This window comes from Schistocerca serialis, chromosome 5, assembly GCF_023864345.2.
Source record: "Schistocerca serialis cubense isolate TAMUIC-IGC-003099 chromosome 5, iqSchSeri2.2, whole genome shotgun sequence".
Lineage (NCBI taxonomy): Eukaryota > Metazoa > Arthropoda > Insecta > Orthoptera > Acrididae > Schistocerca > Schistocerca serialis.
Window position 1 is genome coordinate 466,142,862 of NC_064642.1, and position 18,677 is coordinate 466,161,538.

The 18,677-nt window shown below is 40.3% G+C and overlaps 1 long non-coding RNA gene across 1 annotated transcript in view; it reads left to right on the forward strand.

The window, feature by feature from the left end:
* The first annotated feature begins 6,786 nt into the window (after positions 1 to 6,786).
* The window catches only part of LOC126481448 (uncharacterized), a 55,873-nt gene continuing 43,982 nt past the window's right edge, over positions 6,787 to 18,677 (forward strand). Inside the window, exons 1-3 of the long non-coding RNA XR_007587562.1 lie at positions 6,787 to 7,042; positions 7,343 to 7,423; positions 7,508 to 7,635. This is a non-coding gene — a long non-coding RNA (uncharacterized LOC126481448). The remainder of the gene's footprint in view (positions 7,043 to 7,342; positions 7,424 to 7,507; positions 7,636 to 18,677) is intronic.

An 18,677-nucleotide genomic window follows, 5' to 3' on the forward strand; every position in this document is an offset into this window, starting at 1 on the left:
AGTGAAAGTCATACCCAAATGTGGTCAATGAACATGAGGTACTGTAAAATAAAGAAACAAAGTTAGGAGGGAGTTAGTTTCCACAGTTTGATTGATTTTGATTTTCTCCCATGGCATGCCCAAGGTTGGAAATTTCTTAAGGTCACAGTAATTGACACTGAAGAATTCCGGTTGTTCTGTAGAGACTGCCTGAGCTTTGTAATCACCAGGTGATAATTTACTACTTTTTATGATGCCTTAATGCCACTTGCACCGAATGAGATCTTTTCACGTAGGCATCACACTGGCATACCAATGGCCATGTGGCTTGATGGCCCTTTCCTGGAGTCCCACTGCCACCCAAATGGACAGGCCATAACTTCTTAGCATGTGCAAGGTGGTAACTGCTCAGGCATCTGTAGTGTGTTCCCTTCATATTCAGGGGGCTACCATGGTATGGGTACCTGACAACCGCCCCCCCCCCCATATGGTCTGGCTACCTAAATGGGTATTGGGCAAAGTTGTCCCCATGGGCTACACTTCCGTAAAAATTTTAAGTTGGTAGTCAAACCCCAATAAGTGGGCGAAACATGTGTTATCCACACTAGGTGGTGTAAAATAAGGAAACAAAGTGGGGGAAGCCATTACTGATATCCTACGAGTAAGATAGGTTGTCAGCAAGAAATCTGTCTTAGAGAACAATTCTGAAAAAGGATGTAATCAGAGGATAAGAGTGCAATGAAAAGCAATGGCTTGAGGCCCTATGCTCACCATATAAATGTTCACAAAAGAGTTGTCCGCATTATACAGAAAACCAAGGATGTGGGTGAGGGGAAATGGTAAGACCTGATGGAATGTAAATAATTTAAGGAGTAAAGGTAACAACTCACCAATTAAACAAGACTAAGAACCTTGCTAAATTTTGGATAAAACCTCCTTTAGAGCTATAGAATATGCATATGTATAAAAACACACATACCTGTACATTTTCCCAGATGACTACATTGTGCTGGCACCTGAAATGTCACTCGCAGTTCTAAATCTACATATACATGGATAATTTGCAAATCACATTTAAGTGTCTGGCAGATGGTTCATTGAACCTCCTTCACAATTCTCTATTATTCCAATCGCGTGTAGCACGCATAAAGAATGAACACCTATACCTTTCCGTTTGAGCTCTGATTTCCCTTATTTTATCATGGTGATCGTTTCTCCCCATGTAGGTCGGTGTCAACAAAATATTTTCGCATTCTGAGGAGAAAGTTGGTGATTGGAATTTCATGAGAATACTGCTTCATAGCAAAAACTGCTTTTGTTTTAATGATGTCCATCCCAAATTCTGTATCGTTTCAGTTGTCACTCTCTCCCCTATTTCGCATTAATACAAAATATGCTGCCTTACTTTGAACTTTTTCAATGTACTCTGTCAGTCCTATCTGGTAAGGATCCCACACCATGAAACAGTATTCTGTAGGAGTAATTTCACTACATATACTGTGATTGACCACTTTTATTGTACCACACAAACACAATAGATACATACGTTAAAGTGGGAAACAAACACTGGTTGTTTCCTCCAAAGAACCTCACTCGAAAAGAGAATCTTTCAGTGTCCTGTCGACTATCGACTTGTCACTCCTAGCCCCCCCCCCTCCCCCCTGAAGTGCGGAGCACCCGGTATGGTGGGGTACTTAAACTTCACTTCTCAGCCTGCCCAAGTGCGGATAGTGCGGGTGTGGGTGCTGCTTGATGATCCGCTGCTGCATTGGGTCTCCTGGTGTGGAGCTCCGGTGGGTCACAGCTGTCTGGCTCTGCAGAAGGTGTGGGTTCATTGCGAGTTGTGTCTGAAGTTGTCTGTGAGACTGTAGTCGGTGCTGTCATTGTCCAAGTGGGTTTTACCCACTCAATGGAAACCTTGGTCGGCATTCCCTGTAGGAGGATATCCATTGTGTGTGTGTCCTGTCCTAGCACTTGGTATGTTCCAGTGTACGGTGGCTGTAACGAATGACGTACCAGGTCTGTGCGGAGCATGATGTGGGAACAAGTATCGAGGGACTTGTGTATGAAACCCGGATGTGTGCCGTGCTGAGATGTCGGGGCTGCATGTAACATCTCTGCCTTCTTCCTCATTTGTTGCAAGAGGTGGGGTAGTTGTGTGTCATCTGGGAGAGGAACTGGTGCAAGGAATCCTGCTGGAACATGGAGTGGTTCTCCATATACCAACTCTGCCACGGAACAATTGATGTCTGTTTTTAATGTGGTCCATAATCCCAACAAAACCAATGGCAACGCTTGAGTCCATGAGTCCTCGTGGCACATCAGGGCAGCCTTTAAAGTCCGGTGCCACCTTTCCATCAAACCGTTACTGGCCGGGTGGTAGCTAGTAGTCCGGTTTCGTTGGAAGCCACAAACTTTCGACAGTTGTTGGAACAGTGTCAACTAGTACTGACGTCCTTGGTCAGTGGTAACGAAAAATGGGCACCCAAAACGAGCCACCCAAGTTTCCAAGAATGCCTGTGCAGTAGTCTCTTCAGAAATGTCCCTGACTGGTGTAGCCTCTGCCCACCATGTGCAACGATCCACTGCCAAAACAAGTACCTGCAACCTTCTGAAGGGGCGAGGGGTCCAACCAAGTCAATGCGTACACGCCCAAAAGGTGCCGTTGGGGTTGGGAATTGTCCTACTGGAGCGTGAACATGGCATCCCACTTTGCTACCTTGACACTGACGGCAGTTGCGGGCCCACTCCCATGTATCTTTCTTGATTGAAGGCCACACAAAATGGTCTGTCACTAACTTCACTCAGGCATTGGTTCCCGGGTGTGCCAGGTTGTGAATGCTGTCGATTACCTTTCGTCGGAACTGGGGGTTGATGTATGGGAGTGGTCTAACCAAGGAGTTTTCGCACCATACCTTAAATGGGCTGCAGGGGGCGTCCACAGGTTGTAAACGTAGGCCAATGGACGGGTCCACCAACAAGGACTGCAGCTGCGCATCTGAAGCCTGTGCCCTTGCCAATTCAGAATAATCCAACATTGGACTTAACCCATTAATACGTGAGAAATAATCTGCCACATTGTTGTTGGCACCATGGATGTGACGCACGTCTGTCGAAAAGTGGCATATAAACTCTATATGGCGGGCCTGGAGGGGGGAACATGAATTGCTGACTATGTAGAAAGCTGCCATGGTAGTGTACGCAACAACTCCAGCTTCTCTGGCAGTGGTAAAATGCCCTGAGCTGACACTTTATAAGACAGGAAGGTTACCACGGATTCCCCAAACACGCACTTGTCATTGTCAAGTGTTATTCCATGAGCACTAAGCCTGCCTTGCACCTCGCTTACGTGTTTCTGATGGTCAGAAACATTCCCTGAAAACACCAGAATCTAGTCTAAATAGGCGAAACAATATGGCAGCCCTCTTAGCACACCGTCTAGAAACCGTTGCCATGTTTGGGCAGCATTTTTCAGCCCAAATGGCATCACCAAAAATTGAAACAGCCCGAATGGGGTTGTCACTGCAGTCTTTGGTATGTCTTGCTCTGCCATTGGTATCTGATTATAAGCCTTACGGCAATCCAAAACACTGAATATGGTTGCCCCGGCCAGTGAATGGGTGAAATCCTGTATATGTGGTACAGGGTATCTGTCTGGAACAGTTCGGGCATTCAAAGCTTGATAATCACCACATGGGCGCCATGACCCATTCTTTTTATGGGCGAGGTGCAGAGGAGAGGACCATGGACTGTTGGATGGCTGTATAGTTCCTTCATGTAGCATCTCGTTGAAAATGGCCTTGGTTTCCCGCAAGCGATCAGGTGCAAGCCTGCGAACATGTGAGGAGACTGGAGGGCCTGGAGTTGTACGGATATGGTGCACTGTCTCATGCTTCACCCTGCTCTTTCTTGTACCATGTTGTGGTTTGGGTGTCGCCTTCGCAGTTGAAACAGCAGGAGCCTGTTGTTGTGTCGTCAACTGTTTTGGTGTCATTTGAGCCATCTGCAGGTCAGATTCCTTCGTTGCTAGGGTGTCCTCCCAGGTGGGTGCACTACCCTTTGGCATGCGTGAGAGGTCAGACGTCCTTCTATTCCTGGAATAACCCATCCATTGGCAGAATGGACGAGTTGTGACTTGCGTAAATCCACGGACAATGCATGTGTTGCCTGGAAATCGGCACCTAGTATAGGTTGGTCGATATCGGCCATAACGAAGGTTCAGTTGCATTTTTCTGGTAGACCAATGTCCACTGCCGGTGTTTTCTGTCCATATCTGTGGGTGACTGAATCGTTGACTGCTTTCAAAGTGGTCTCTGCAGTGCATTTGTCCGCAGGGAAGAAAGTTACAGGCAGAGTGCTGACATCTGAGCCGGTGTCAACCAAGAACATCCATCCTGTAGAGCGATCAGGAACGAAAAGTCTTTGTGAAGCTGCATAACTTACAGCTGTGGGAGAAGTCAATCCGCATAACGTAGGCTGGTGCTGAAATGGGGGTGTTCTCCTTCCATGCGTCTATGAGTTTAGGCGCAGCTGCTTGTTGTCACGGTCGGCTGCACCTAAAGCATGGCATGGGATACATTTGGGTGCAAGCACAGCTCCTTACACTTCGTAGCTTGCGTGCCGAAACGGTGGTGGAACCAGTAATAACCGGTGCCGTTGTTTGCATGACGCGGCAGGCGAGTCGGCTGGCGACGACGTGTGTGTGTGTGTGTGTGTGTGTGTGTGTGTGTGTGTGTGTGTGTGTGTGTGTCAGCCACCACAACGTCATATGGCTCTAGCCGCTGCAGCTGGGCGGTCAGCTGATCAATGGCAGCGTGGAGAGATCGAAAATCGTCGGTCACGTCCAGCGCTCGTTGGCCAAGGTGGTTGCGGCGGGGGCCACTGTGGCACTCGAGTCAAGCAGGCAGTGCGCTCTATCGGCCACTTGCAGCAACTCGCTTAATGGCCAGCCCTCGTAAGAAACTAAGGTTAAGCACACCTGCGGAGGTAACTGCTGTTGCCATATGTGCACAAGTAATGTGTGTGAGAACACGGAAGGGTCCACCATAGCACGTAAATGCCAGTAAAAGTCTGAAGGCGACCTGTCACCCCGTTTCTCGTGGTACAGGAGCTGTGTTATCCGCTGGCCCACAGGTTTTGTACAAGGCGAAATTAAAGCCATCTTAGAGTGGCGTAGGCTTGTTGTGGTGGGGGTTGCATAATTATATCCGATACCACTGACGACACATGTTGGTCCAGGTTGCATATCACTAGCGTGAACTGTTCAAAACCGTCGACTATTTGTTGCTGCACGAAAATGTTCTCCATAATAGCGAACCAAATTTCCGGACGTTCAGGAATGAAAGGTGGGGGCTGAATTTGTTACCGTGATGCAGATGGGCCACGATAACCGGCAAACGGAAAGTTTGAAACTCGTGGGAGTGGTACCGAGGCGTGTGATGAAAATGCCACCATATTTGGTCTGATATCAGTGTGTCCTGCGGGCTGGTTGTGCGAGGCAATATCCTGTGGCGGCGGCGTGGGGCCCACCAGCACATGCGGCGTGGTTGGAAATGTAACGTCGTGGACGAAACCGGTTTGAGATGTAGGCATCTGTGGCACTGTGAACTGAGGATTTTGCTGCATCGTGTCGAGCTCCTTCTTGATATTCTGGATGACGCCATCGATGTCGCGGAAGAGGTTCTGTGCAGACAGCATGTCGATACGAAACGTTGCGGAAAATATCTAAAGAAACTTGTCTCCTGTCACACCGCTTAGTTACGGGATCACCACTTATGGTAGGAGTGATTTCACTACATAAAGGAAAACACTTGTGTGGATTTTATATTGTGAATGACCACTTTTACTGTACCGCACAAACACAATAGATACAAACGTTAAAGTGGGAAACGAACACTGGATGTTTCCTCCAAAGAACCTCGCTCACAAAGAGAATCTTCAGTGTCCTGTCGATTACCGACTTGTCACTCCCACAATTCTAAAAGAGAACGGAGAAATATAGTGTAGGCAGTTTCCTTAGTAGATATGTTACATTTTCTGAGTGACCTAACAGAAATCGAAGACTTTCCGTCAATTACTATGAACTGTGACCTCTCTGACAGGAAATCACAAATCCAGTCACATAAATGAGATGATATTCCATAAGCACGTAATTTCACTACAAGCCACTTGTGTGGTATAGTGACAAAAGCCTTCCGGAAATCGAGAAATACGGAACCAATTTGAAATCCCTTGTCAACAGCACTCAACACTTCATGCAAGGAAAGAGCTAATTGTGTTTCACAAGAACGATGTTTTCTAAATCCGTGTTGACTGTGTGTCAATAGACTGTTTTCTTCGAGGCAATTCATAATTTTTGAACACAATATATGTTCCAAAATCCTGCTGCATATCGACGTTAATGGTATGTTTGTAATTTAGAGAATTACTCCTACTACTTTCCATGAATATTGGTGTGACCTGTGCAACTCTCCGGTCCATCGGTACGGATTTTTCGTAGAGCGACCGGTTGTATATGATTTGTAAGTATGGAGCTATTGCATCAGCGTAATCTGAAAGGAAGCTAACTGGCATACGGTCTGGACCAGAAGACTTGCTTTTATTAAGTGATTTACGTTCCTTCAATACTCCAACGATATCAAATTCTACGTTACTCACGTTGGCAGTTGTTCTTGATTCGAATTCTGGACAATTTACTTCGTCTTCTTTTGTGAAAGCATTTCGGAAGGCTGTATTTAGTAACTCTGCTTTCGCAGTACTGTCTTCGATGGTATCTCGCCATTGCTATCGCAGAGAGACGGTATTGATTGATTGTGTCTTGCTGCTATCGTACCTCGCAGGGATTTTCTGCCAGGTTTCGAGACAAACTTTCGTTGTCGAATCTATTATAAGCATCTCGCATTCAAGTCAGCGCCAAATATCGAGCTTCTGTAGAAGATCACCAATCTTGGAGATTTTGCTTCTGTTTCAATTTGCCGGTGTTTTTTTCGTTGTTTCTGCAACAGTGTTCTGACCCATTTTGTGTACAAAGGAGGATCAGCTCCGTCGTTTGTTAATTTATTTGGTACAAATCTCTCAATTGCTGCTGATACTATTTCTTTGAATTCATGCAACATCTGATCTACACTTATATTACTTTGCAAGGATTGGAGATTGTCTCTCAGGAAGACGTTAAGTGAATTTTTATCTGCTATTTTTAATAGGAATATTTTTCGTTTATTTTTGGATGATTTGGGGTTACAATATTCAGTATGACTGCTCGTTATTGACTCAGGAATATTTTATGCTAAGAGGTCAAGTGTATTTTCACAACCGTTTTCTATTCGCATGGGCTCATGAACTAAATGCTTGAAATAATTTTCAGATCGTGCATTTAGACCAATATCGGATGATGTTTTATGTGTACCACCGGAAATAAACATGCATTTTTGTCAACATATCAAGGGTAAATTAAAGTCACCACCAACTATAATTGTGAGAGTCGGGTATGTGTTTGAAATCAAACTCAAGTTTTCTTTGAACTTTTCAGCAATTGTATCACCTGAATTGCGAGGTCAGTAAAAGGATCCAATTATTATTTTATTCTGGTTGCCAACAATGACCTCTGCCCATACAATTTCACAGGAACAAGATAACAAAGTTTTCAGTTTGAATCTGGTAAGTGATACCATGCATTGCATTAGGCCTATGTTAAGTCAATGACCTCCAAATCTGAGAAAAGTGAGTAATTCCAATGAAGAATGTACTTAGCTTTCATTGAGTACATATCATATGCAATTTATTTTATTTATTTGTTTAATGCCCATATTATCACATTCCTCATATTGGACTTGTCAAGACACAGAACAGTATAAAATATCACATATTTACATCATGTACAAAATCTTATCATTGGTTATCAACACGTGTAACACTGTTCTGCTTAATTTGATTATAAAATTATATATGTACATACATACAGATAAAATAAAAGCTAGCAAAACCCCATGGTTGATTTTACAAAAGCTATTTAATATCAGTAGTTTAGTTAACTAGGCATAGTAACATATGGCACAAAATCTATGTGCATAATTAGATGCATGCATGGACAAAAGAAGTTTGATTGTATGTAGGAATGGTTGATAATTACGAATTTTTGTTTAGAGACTTATGAAGTGGACCTACAGCTTTGAGCAAAATTCGACATATTCATTAATACTGTAGAAGCTGTTGTTTATTAGTAGGTTCTTAGTTCTTTTTTGAATGTATTTATGTTTGGTATATTTTAGATGCTATTTGGCAATGCACTGTACAGAACTTTTGGTTTGTAAACAGCACTGTCCCGATATATCGATTTTCTGTCCACATCCCTATGATAGTCATCCCTGTTCCTTGTTTGATAATTGTGGATTTCACTGTTCAAAGTGAAACTTGATGGTTTTTAATGAAGAAGATGCTTTCAGTTATAAATGTAGATGGTAAGGTCATGATTTTTAATTCCTTACATGGTGCTCTGTAAGCAACATCAGTTATTAACTTTACAGCTTTCCTTTGGAGCTTAAAAGATGGCTTTGCAAAAGAGGTATTTCCCCAGAACGCTATACCATACTTGAATAGACTACATATGTATGCGTAATAAGCACTTAACACTGCTTTGGTATTGCAGCAATCCTTAAGCACTCTTTAATATAACAGTACTTGCTTAATTTTTTGTATAAGCATTTCTACATGTTTTTCCCATCTTAGATACTCATCCACCCATAATCTCAAAAGTTTTACGTGATTCTTTTGGTGAATTTCGCTATTTGATAATGTGAATTTTACATTGGTAGTATTTTTGTTCTTTATGTGGCTGAAATTCACCCATACAATTTTCTTCTAATTGACAACTAGACAGTTATATTTAAACCATTTTTCTACCATTTCTGCTGTTTTGTCGATTTTTTGCTGCATGTCATAATCATTATTCACTTCAGTAGTGAAGCTGGTATCATCAGCAAATAATATGGTATCAGCTGCTGAAAACTGTTGTGGTAAGTCATTAATAAAAATCAAGAATAACAATGGTCCCAGTACCGAGCCCTGGGCACCCCATAATTAACTCTCTTATATTCAGAATGGTACACATTTCCATCCTGAGAAATTTTTACTACTTGTTTCCTATCAGTTAAATATGACTATCACCACTCGTAGGAAATACCACGGACACCATAGTTATACAGTTATAACAGCAGTAGATTATGATTTATAAGATGAAACAGTTTAGAAAGGTCCAAAAACAACACATAAACCAGTTCCTTGTTCTCAACAGCTTTGTAAACAAGTTTTGGGAAATTTAAGACAACCGTTTGTGTAGATTTGCCTTTTCTGAAACCATTCTGTCCATTTACAAGAATTTTATTTTTGGTTAGGAAGTCTAGCAATCTGTTGTGCATTATTTTTTCAATTATTTTCCAAAATACAGACAATAATGATAGTGGTCTGAAACTTTTAATGTCAAACTTGTCACCACTTTTATAAACTGGTATTACTGTTGACTGCTTAAGTGTACTTTGAAACACACCAGTTTAGAAGGTGTCATTAATTATCTCCACAAGTTGGGAGACAACATTATCCATACTATATTTAATAATTTTGTCAGGGATACCATGAAATCTGTGGGTCATTTTACTCTTTAGTTTGCTGACAGCCATTTGTACTTCTTTGTGTGTTGCGGGATATAGGTACATTGTCCTTTCATTTATTGGAGTTATTATCTTTGTCTTTGGATTATATTTAGTGGTGAAATGCATTGTTGATTGCTCCATGATCCAATTCTCTTTTGTCAGTGTATTGTATAATAGGTTCTTGTGAAACTTCAAATAAAATGATCAATGTATTATTCAGTTAATGACTTCCATTTTTTCTGCTGGTAGACTCATAGAAACAAAACGTTTCACAATGGCAGCCACAACTGCATAATACTTGACATAGAAAGGCACATTACAAACATGTCTGGTCAGCATTAGAGCAAAACACCAACTACATTTTTGTGTCTCAGTGTCCAAAATAGCTGACTTACTCCTGATACCACAGGGTTGATTACAGTCGACCCTACTTATGCAAACAGTGGAAAACAATAATTATGATGAAATGGATCAGATGTTATGTATTTTCAAGAAAAAATTCCATTATTTATGGAATTAAATTTTTGCATTTAATAGTAAAGGCAATTTGAATGTTTTGAAACATACTTGCCCAATATATGTTTTAAAGTGTTTTTGTCAAAACATGTCTTTCTGTCTTTTTAAGTATTAAATTAAAAATGTAAAAATCCAAACAAATATCTGTTATTAACAATATTGTAAGCTGTGTGTGTTTTGAAATTATTAATTGCAATGAAGAAATAATCAGTCTTGATCACAAAAAACAAAAGGTGTTTTATGAATGGGGAACTGTTTCAGTTGACACAGATCTTCAGACCATGACATTTCTGAAAATTTAATGTAAGTTTTCTTGGAAGGAGATTGGGAACTTTTAAACACATAAACAGTATACAGAAAAGACAATACAAATTACAATAAAATACTAAAATATTTATACCCTCCAGTAATCTACAGGGAGACGGAGTCAAGCCAATCTGTTTGCCACAAGGCAAAATTGTCAACTACTGAAAAGCACAACAGTGCTGTGAGTTAAAGGCAAAGCTCTGTCCACTATACAGCAAGCACCAACAAGAAGAAAATGAAATGGGAATGCATGTAAATACATTGAAAAATATAATTGAGTAGTTTAAAAAAAATCAAAAATGCTCATAAGTGTGTTGAAGTACATCATTACTAATTGTCAGACTGACTAAACATTTGTAATAAAATAACTGGAGAATGAAAAGGATAATCAATAGAAATCAACTACTGCAAAGGGAATTGTCACCTAGGGGAATGAGTGGAAATAATAGACAGTAACGTCTTTGTTAGAGATTGTAGTGAACTAGACGTCAGTGCAAAGATGTATTCAAATGACACCACCAGTCACCATGAAGACGAGTGCCTAGAGTCCACTGATGAAATATTTCCATGGTAGGGCTAATATCCATTCAAAGATATACTGACAGCAGATCCGCCACAATGGAGAGAAGCAGCCAAGAGTCCACTGATGTAACATATCTGCAGCAGGGAAGACATCCATCTGAAAATGTGCCCATAGAGGACACCTTCATACACCATAAAGACAAAATCATCACAATGAGCCAATGTTGTAATTGTGCCCTTAGAAATAACTGGCCTCAAACTCAATAATAAGCATACCGTCTGCAGCTAGGTAATGGTTTACTCAATGACATGGCACCATGAGATGCCATCAGTCATCATGGAGATGAAAGGTGTCACAGATTGTTAACTTGCCCTTCAGTATATCCTCTCTTCTCATTACCCACCAGGCCTCAACCTCCGCTAATTTCAAGTTGCCGCCACTCATACCTCATCTGTCATTCAACAACATCTTTGTCTCTGTTCTTCCGCCTCGACTGACATCTCTGCCCAAACTCTTTGCCTTTACAAATGTCTCCTTGTGTCTGTGTATGTGCGGATGGATATGTGTGTGTGTGTGTGCTAGTGTATACCTGTCCTTTTTCCCCCCTAAGGTATGTCTTTCCACTCCCAGGATTGGAATGACTCCTTACCCTCTCCCTTAAAACCCACATCCTGTCGTCTTTCCCTCTCCTTTCCTCTTTCCTGATGAAGCAACCATTGGTTGCGAAAGCTTGAATTTTGTGTGTATATTTGTGTTTGTTTGTGTGTCTATCAACATGCAAGCGCTTTTGTTTGGTAAGTCCTATCAGATTATTGACTTAGGATGATAACATAAGTACAATTCTAGTAAAACATCGTACCATATAGCCAGCTATAAGCTGATGCCGTTTTATAAAATAATTAACCAGTAACTGATCAGAAAAAAATTAATAGTTTATTGACTGTCAGTTGTACAGGGTGGGGTACATAAAAGTGGCCCAAAGAGCAGGTCTAGGTGAGTATTTGTCTGCATGATGAACATGACATGCCGGTCCCTTGCGACAGGCATTGGGTTGATTTGATAGGACTCTGAAGCATTTTCTCATGAACTACAGGGACATTTGCTGATGCATGAGCTCATTTTGAAATGATATCGGATTGTATCTGATATCATTTCTTCAGTACGCATAGCATGCATTCTTCCCTGGGACTTCGACACCATTAAACGTCTCAGCAAACAACTGACCACACCATTTCCATGACTTTGTTCTCACACAACTTTTGCACAATGAACACCCACTCCTCCAATGTGAGTAACATCATCCCGTTTGCACTGCTCCACTCACAATGATAATGCCCACACTATGCTATGAACTGGTGTGGGTCATGTGGTGGGCATACACATAATGTGCGTGTCACAGGGTGTGGTTATATGCAGACATCAAATGCTACATGGTGATAACATCAGGATTTTTTTAAATACTAAAAGAACAAAAAGGAGTAATTTTTTATAACAAGTTGTCAAATAGACAGTAGAGTTGTTTATCTTTTAAATCCTGAGGTAACTGATGTTTCCCCTGTCAGAACATCTTTCTATGGGCATCTGCCCTGCCACAGATGTGTTTCATTGGTGAACTCTAGGCCACTCATCTCCATGGGGTCCGGTGCCATCCTTTGTTGGTACATCTTTCAATGGATGTCTACCCAACCATGGATGCATTTTATCAGCGGACTTGAGGCTGCTTGTCTTCATAGAAACTGGTTGTGCCATTTGAATACATCTTTGCATTAATATCTAATTTCCTAAAGTATTTGACAATGGTTTTACAGTCTACTATTTTCATGTATTGTCCATAGGAGGCATTTGCCTATACAGTACCCAAGTATTATTGGTTATCCTTTCTATTCTTCTGTTATTCTGTTACAAGTATTGAGTGTGTCAGACAATTAATACTGATTTATTTGAACATACTTACATATATATTTCAATTTTTTAAACTACTCACTTATTTTTCAATGTGTTTACATATATAACCATTGAATTTCCTTCTCACTGGTGCCTCCAGTGATCATGCACTATATGACAGGTGGGACTTCGCCTTTATAAGTCATAGTGCTTTTACACTAATCTGTTGTTGATGAATGAACCTTCCAGCAGACAGTATGGCCCCACTCAGTGTGTCTGTGGATCACTAAAGGGAATGAGTACTTTTCTACTTTATTGTTATTTTTATTGGCTTTTAAGTATACTGCTTATGTATTGAAAAGTTTCCAATCTGTCTCTAAGAAAATTTATCTTAACTTTTCAGATACGTTGTATGGTCTGAAGAAGATCTATCTAGGTTGGAACCAGACACCATTAATAGTACATCATCTGTTTTTGTGATCAAGACTGTTTATTTTGTCATAATTTAATTTAGATCACTGTTGTTCTATATACACTATCAAAACCTGAACTTCATATTTCAATAACAACTCAATCCAGCAAGTTTGACATGAAATGAAATGAAATGTAATCTGGACACTCTGCCTTCTAAGCTTCCTGATGGACTATAAATTCTTAGAAAGTTAATTATTTTTTTTAATAAGAAAATTTGCAATTTGTGTTCCTGTATTGATTCAGTGACCTTCGTGTTCCTTATACTTACAGTGGTTGTTATCAAACTAAAATGAGTGTTAGTCTTACTTAAATTGCTTTACAGTGCATTGGTTTTGGATATTTATATATTGCAATATTGTCTGTAATTATAGCCATTCAACAAACTTTGTTTCCTTTGCTAATTGTAAGAATATAAATCAAATATTATAATACTGTCAAGTATAGGTATCAAAGACTTATCCTAATGTTTGTTAATTAAATTAAGATTGATCCCTTTCAGACTCTACTGAATTGACCAGTGCACTGTTTAAAATGTTATCACTGTAACTCAACTGTGGTGAACCTGAAACATGTGTCAGGTGGAGAGGGTGAGGGGCGAAAGGACATGGGGAGCTGGCATGAGTGCTTGGAAAACATGGCTGATTGCTGGGAGGGAGAGGTAGCAGGTGTGTGGTGGATAAATGTGGCATTGGTGAGCCTGTTCCAGGTACAGACAGGGTGAGTTCTGCATAGCACTAACAATCTGCAAGAGTTGAGTGGTGAGGGACCTTGGGGAAGAGTGTGTGGGTGTAGGATGGATGAAGGTACGGACATAGGGCTCAGGTTGGTGTGGGGCAGGGCTAACCAAGGAGGAGTGCAGAATCAAGAGATGTGCTGCAAGTACATCTTCCATATACATCATTCAGAGAATCTAATGTTGGTTGGGAGGATCCATGTGACATGGGTTGTGAAGCAGCCATTGATCAGCAGTGGATTCTTCCATTGGGTTGTCTTGCTCTTTGCCACAGTTTGGAGAGGAAAATACATTGGTTGTTATGCCCCAATTTTTCTGCCACTAGGTGGTCTACTCTGCTCTCTGCCATGGTTTGAATGGGTACACACAGTGGTTGTTACGACCACATAAAATTTTGTGCAGAAATTACCTCAGAGGTAGTATATGATGTGACTACTTTTACAGGTGGCAGTGTCTCTGCTGAGACAGGATAAATGTGTGGAAAGATACTCAAGAAGTTTCAGTTTAACATAAAACAAGGAACTTGAAATCGCTAAAGAAAACAACACATAAGGCACTCTTGCTACTAACTATCCAAGTATCTAGATCTAGGAATTGAAAAATTCTATTAGCTATGTAGCAAGCCACAGCGTGTGTTGTAAAGCTTTATGACAAGTAATAATATGCTGTAAATATGACTCATTTTCTTTGAGAAACAACAATATAATCAAGTAATATTAAGCTACCAACTGCAGTTAAACAGCAGCTATATAGTATAGTATAGCGCTTGTTATCAAAGTAGCAACTGTCTTACTAATTTACTCTATCAGATTTGCTTTCAATACAGTATTCAGATTAAGTTTCTTTGATTTAATGGTCTTTTACCAATGTATACCTTGCCTTGTTTCACAGCCCAGAAAGATCTTTCTTCACGAGATCTACAGAACATGATAAATGAATGATTAAATCTTCCACAAGAGTATGATCCACATGCCAAGAATCTGAAAGTATGTGTTGTGTAAATATGGACTAGGATATTCTTTAGATTGATGGTGATAGAATACCACATTGGCAGAGGTGGGAAGGATTGCAGATAGAAAGTTCCTCAACTCTGGACACAATAATACATAGTCAAAGTCTTGCTGAAGGATATAGTTCTGGTATTCTTTTCCATGATGACTAGGTGATGAAAGGGTGCTCCTTTGCAGCTCCTACGTGGAGTGGTTAGATGATTAGGGGTGAGTGTGGATATGACAAGTAAAATCTATCTATGGCCTAGGAGTGGGAGACTAATACCTGTCTGTGATATTAAGGCCTAAGTATACTGGGCAATGAGCTGCTCATCACTACAGATGAACTGTCCATGGGTAACTAGACTATTCTAAACTATTCTGGTCTTTTTGTGTGACAGTGTGACAGTTAACAACATCCTGTATTGCCTCAGTCTCAATCTCCACTAGCCAATGACCACACCCACTTCCAACCCTGTGCTGAGTGTGTGTGTGTGTGTGTGTGTGTGTGTGTGTCCTCTATTGTTGACGAGGGCCTTAATGGCTCAAAGTGTTAATTGTGAGAGTTTTTTTGTTGTGTCTATCTGCTACTCAGCATCTTTGCTATATGGTGAGTCGTAACTTTCATTTTCATAATATGGTTATTTGATGTTGTTTCATCTTTGTTCTTGAGAAGTCTTAGTTCTTGGGAAGTTTTTGCAAATGTTTTTATGGTGATAACTCATTAGGAGTCTTCATACAAATCAAGAAAAATGAGCAGACCCTTCTCAACGATGAAGATGTTACAACAACAATGCTTTTCTTATGCACAGGCATCCATACAGAGCGGATCAAATAAGGGCATTCTTCTCCTCCCAGAATGTGGAGTACAGAGATTTTATTCATTACAGAATCCTCATATGCTTCTATAAATGATTTCCCATCATTCCACTAAACTTCAATATTTTAAATCACTTATAAAATTTAGTTCTTGTGCCATGACACTTCTCAAAACTGGACAGTTCATTTCCATAAACAACATCAATTTGAGAGTTTTGCCGTGTCCCGCTTCAACCCCATCCCTCAACCCAAATCAAACCCAGTCTACCCAGTCTACCTAACCCTACCTCACCCCACTCTGTATCCCCCCCCCCCCCCCCCCCCACACACACACACAGATAAATTTCTGTAGACATCCATGTTCTTATGGAACTGAAAGATGTGTAGACAACATGCCTACATAAATAATAGGGAGGGTTGCAGTAATGCTTGTGAGATGGTTCATTGGATCATGAAATAAAAAGAGAAACATGTTACACTGAGTGCCACTTGCTGCACACTGCAGTCTTTGGTCAAGTCACACACATTCCCCTTATCCCCTTATATTATGTCAGTGATACATATTGCAATAGATGTCCACAGAGATGTAACAAAATTTGAATTTAAGTTAATCAAATTTTAGCCATCATCCTGTAGTCTGAATAAACATACTATGCATTCTTGCAAAATTCTGATTTAGGATATGTATAATTATTTCTCTTTGTAATTGTAATTACATAGCCTGGCACTGTTGACAAAATTTTAAGCTTCTACTTGTTGCAAAATTGTGACAAAATTTCTCATTCAAAATTATATTGTTCTTTATAGTTTTGGCAGTCTAGAACTTTAATGACTGAGTAAAAGATTGCCAACTTCACTGCATCAGTAAAAGTTAACTCATTTCTTACAAGCACGTAGTCTTGTTAGTTCCATAGCCAGTCGTTCAAAATGTTAATCTTCAGGCTACTAACAAGGAACCCCTTGAGGGTGAGGTTGCAAGTTCAATCTTCTTCAGTAAGGATCTTCTGAAAGTGTTGTTACAGGTTGTATATGACCTGGGACAAACGAGAAATCCGGGAAAAACCCGGGAATTTTTTCATCCAGGAGAAAACTGGGAAAAACTCCAGAATTTTTTAGAATTCCAGGAATTTTTTGTTGTTTTAGTTTTCAGTTAAATTTTTGTAATTTTGACTGGTAAGCAGCATTAAAGCATGAATGAGAGAAAAAAATGAAAATAAAACCTAAATTGCAAAGGAAATGTGCCATATAAAATAACACAGTGCATGTGCAAGTGTCTGTCAATAGCAAAATGTGTCAAAGGCATTAGGAAGACTATGCAGTGCTTCATAACAACAAATTGCCTCTGATGAGCGCATGACGTCATAATGGTTTACATTAAGATTCATTTCAGCAGTAATGTGTGGGCTCATGCACATGCGCAGTTGAGTCACATATGAGTAATACCTTCTCCTGCTTCTGGCTACTGAAGTGTGGCTGTTGGCTGTGTAAGCAGTGGCAATTTGGGGGAGGGGGTAAATTCAAATTCTTGAGGGAAAAGACATTGTTTCACAAAGCATATAGCATCCATCTCACGCCGGGCTATTGATTATTCATATGATTTTGAAACGCATCCCTGCTGGTTTTTGGACATTTTTGAAAAGTCTAAGTTGATTTCTCAATGAATTATAAGTTGATTTTTGAATGTGTGCATAGTGTACATGATGTCTGTGCCAGGGGAATCCTTGTCACATCTAGAAATTAACTTCCCAGCAGACAAAATGGGACGGGGCTATACGAGCTGAGTGGAATAGAGCTGAACCAGTGAATGCCAACTGCTGCTTGTTTATGTGGTTGATTCAGTTTGCAAATGTTCAGCATTGCTATAATTACTAGCAAAATCTATAGATACAGACTACCAGAGTGGAAATAAATGACTAACAGGAATAACAGGTAAGTAAGATTATGTATTATCTTCACGGTGTATCCAAGAAAGTGAAATTCTGACAGAAAATTTTTGGCCAGATTGCTACACAAGACAGGGCCAGTTGTAGTCCCTGGCTAGCAGCCACTTAAGTTTCATTCTGGGAGTAGCACAGAAAACGCCTTGTACGAACACGTAATAACACCTAACCGGAAAATAATCGCTGGATAACTAAAGTGGTGATTGTGGCAGGGTTACTAAAGTTAACCGGAGAATGAGTTTTGACAGTTGTAGGAATAGTTACAGAATTAGTGTTGACAAGATTGTTTGTTAGAATGAGGAAGGAGAAGAACTGGGGACATCACACAAATTATGACGATTCCAAATTTATGCAAAAATTTTGTTCTACTGTTTTCAGTCTCGTGCGCAAGAAACTGGAGGGTATGAATGAAATGTGAAACTATTTCCTAACATAAAGCTTATTGATTGTAGAAGGCCAAATAGGTATTTTGTATTGGTACTTCATGAATTGTATTGTACAATAAAAATGATCATTATTGCCAAAACAGTCTTGCTTATTTGGTGTGTATTACAATTGCTGCAATATTAGAAAGGCCTATTTTGCTTTATCCAGCACACACTGACAAAATAGACGTAATCACATTGAGGAACCACACCAGTCTTGTGTACTATTTGTATTAACAACTTTTTCAGCAGTAGATGACGATATTTCGATTTTTCATGTAGCAAAACGTTTCACAAACTTTGATGAGGTAATAGTTCTTTCATAGAAAGGAAAACACACTCTGTAAAGCTGTAGTAAGGTCAGAGAGAAAAATCACTGGGACCTATGGATTGAAGAAATGTGTACTGTCTTGCCCGTCTCTTGTCTTTACTGGTTTTAGGTACA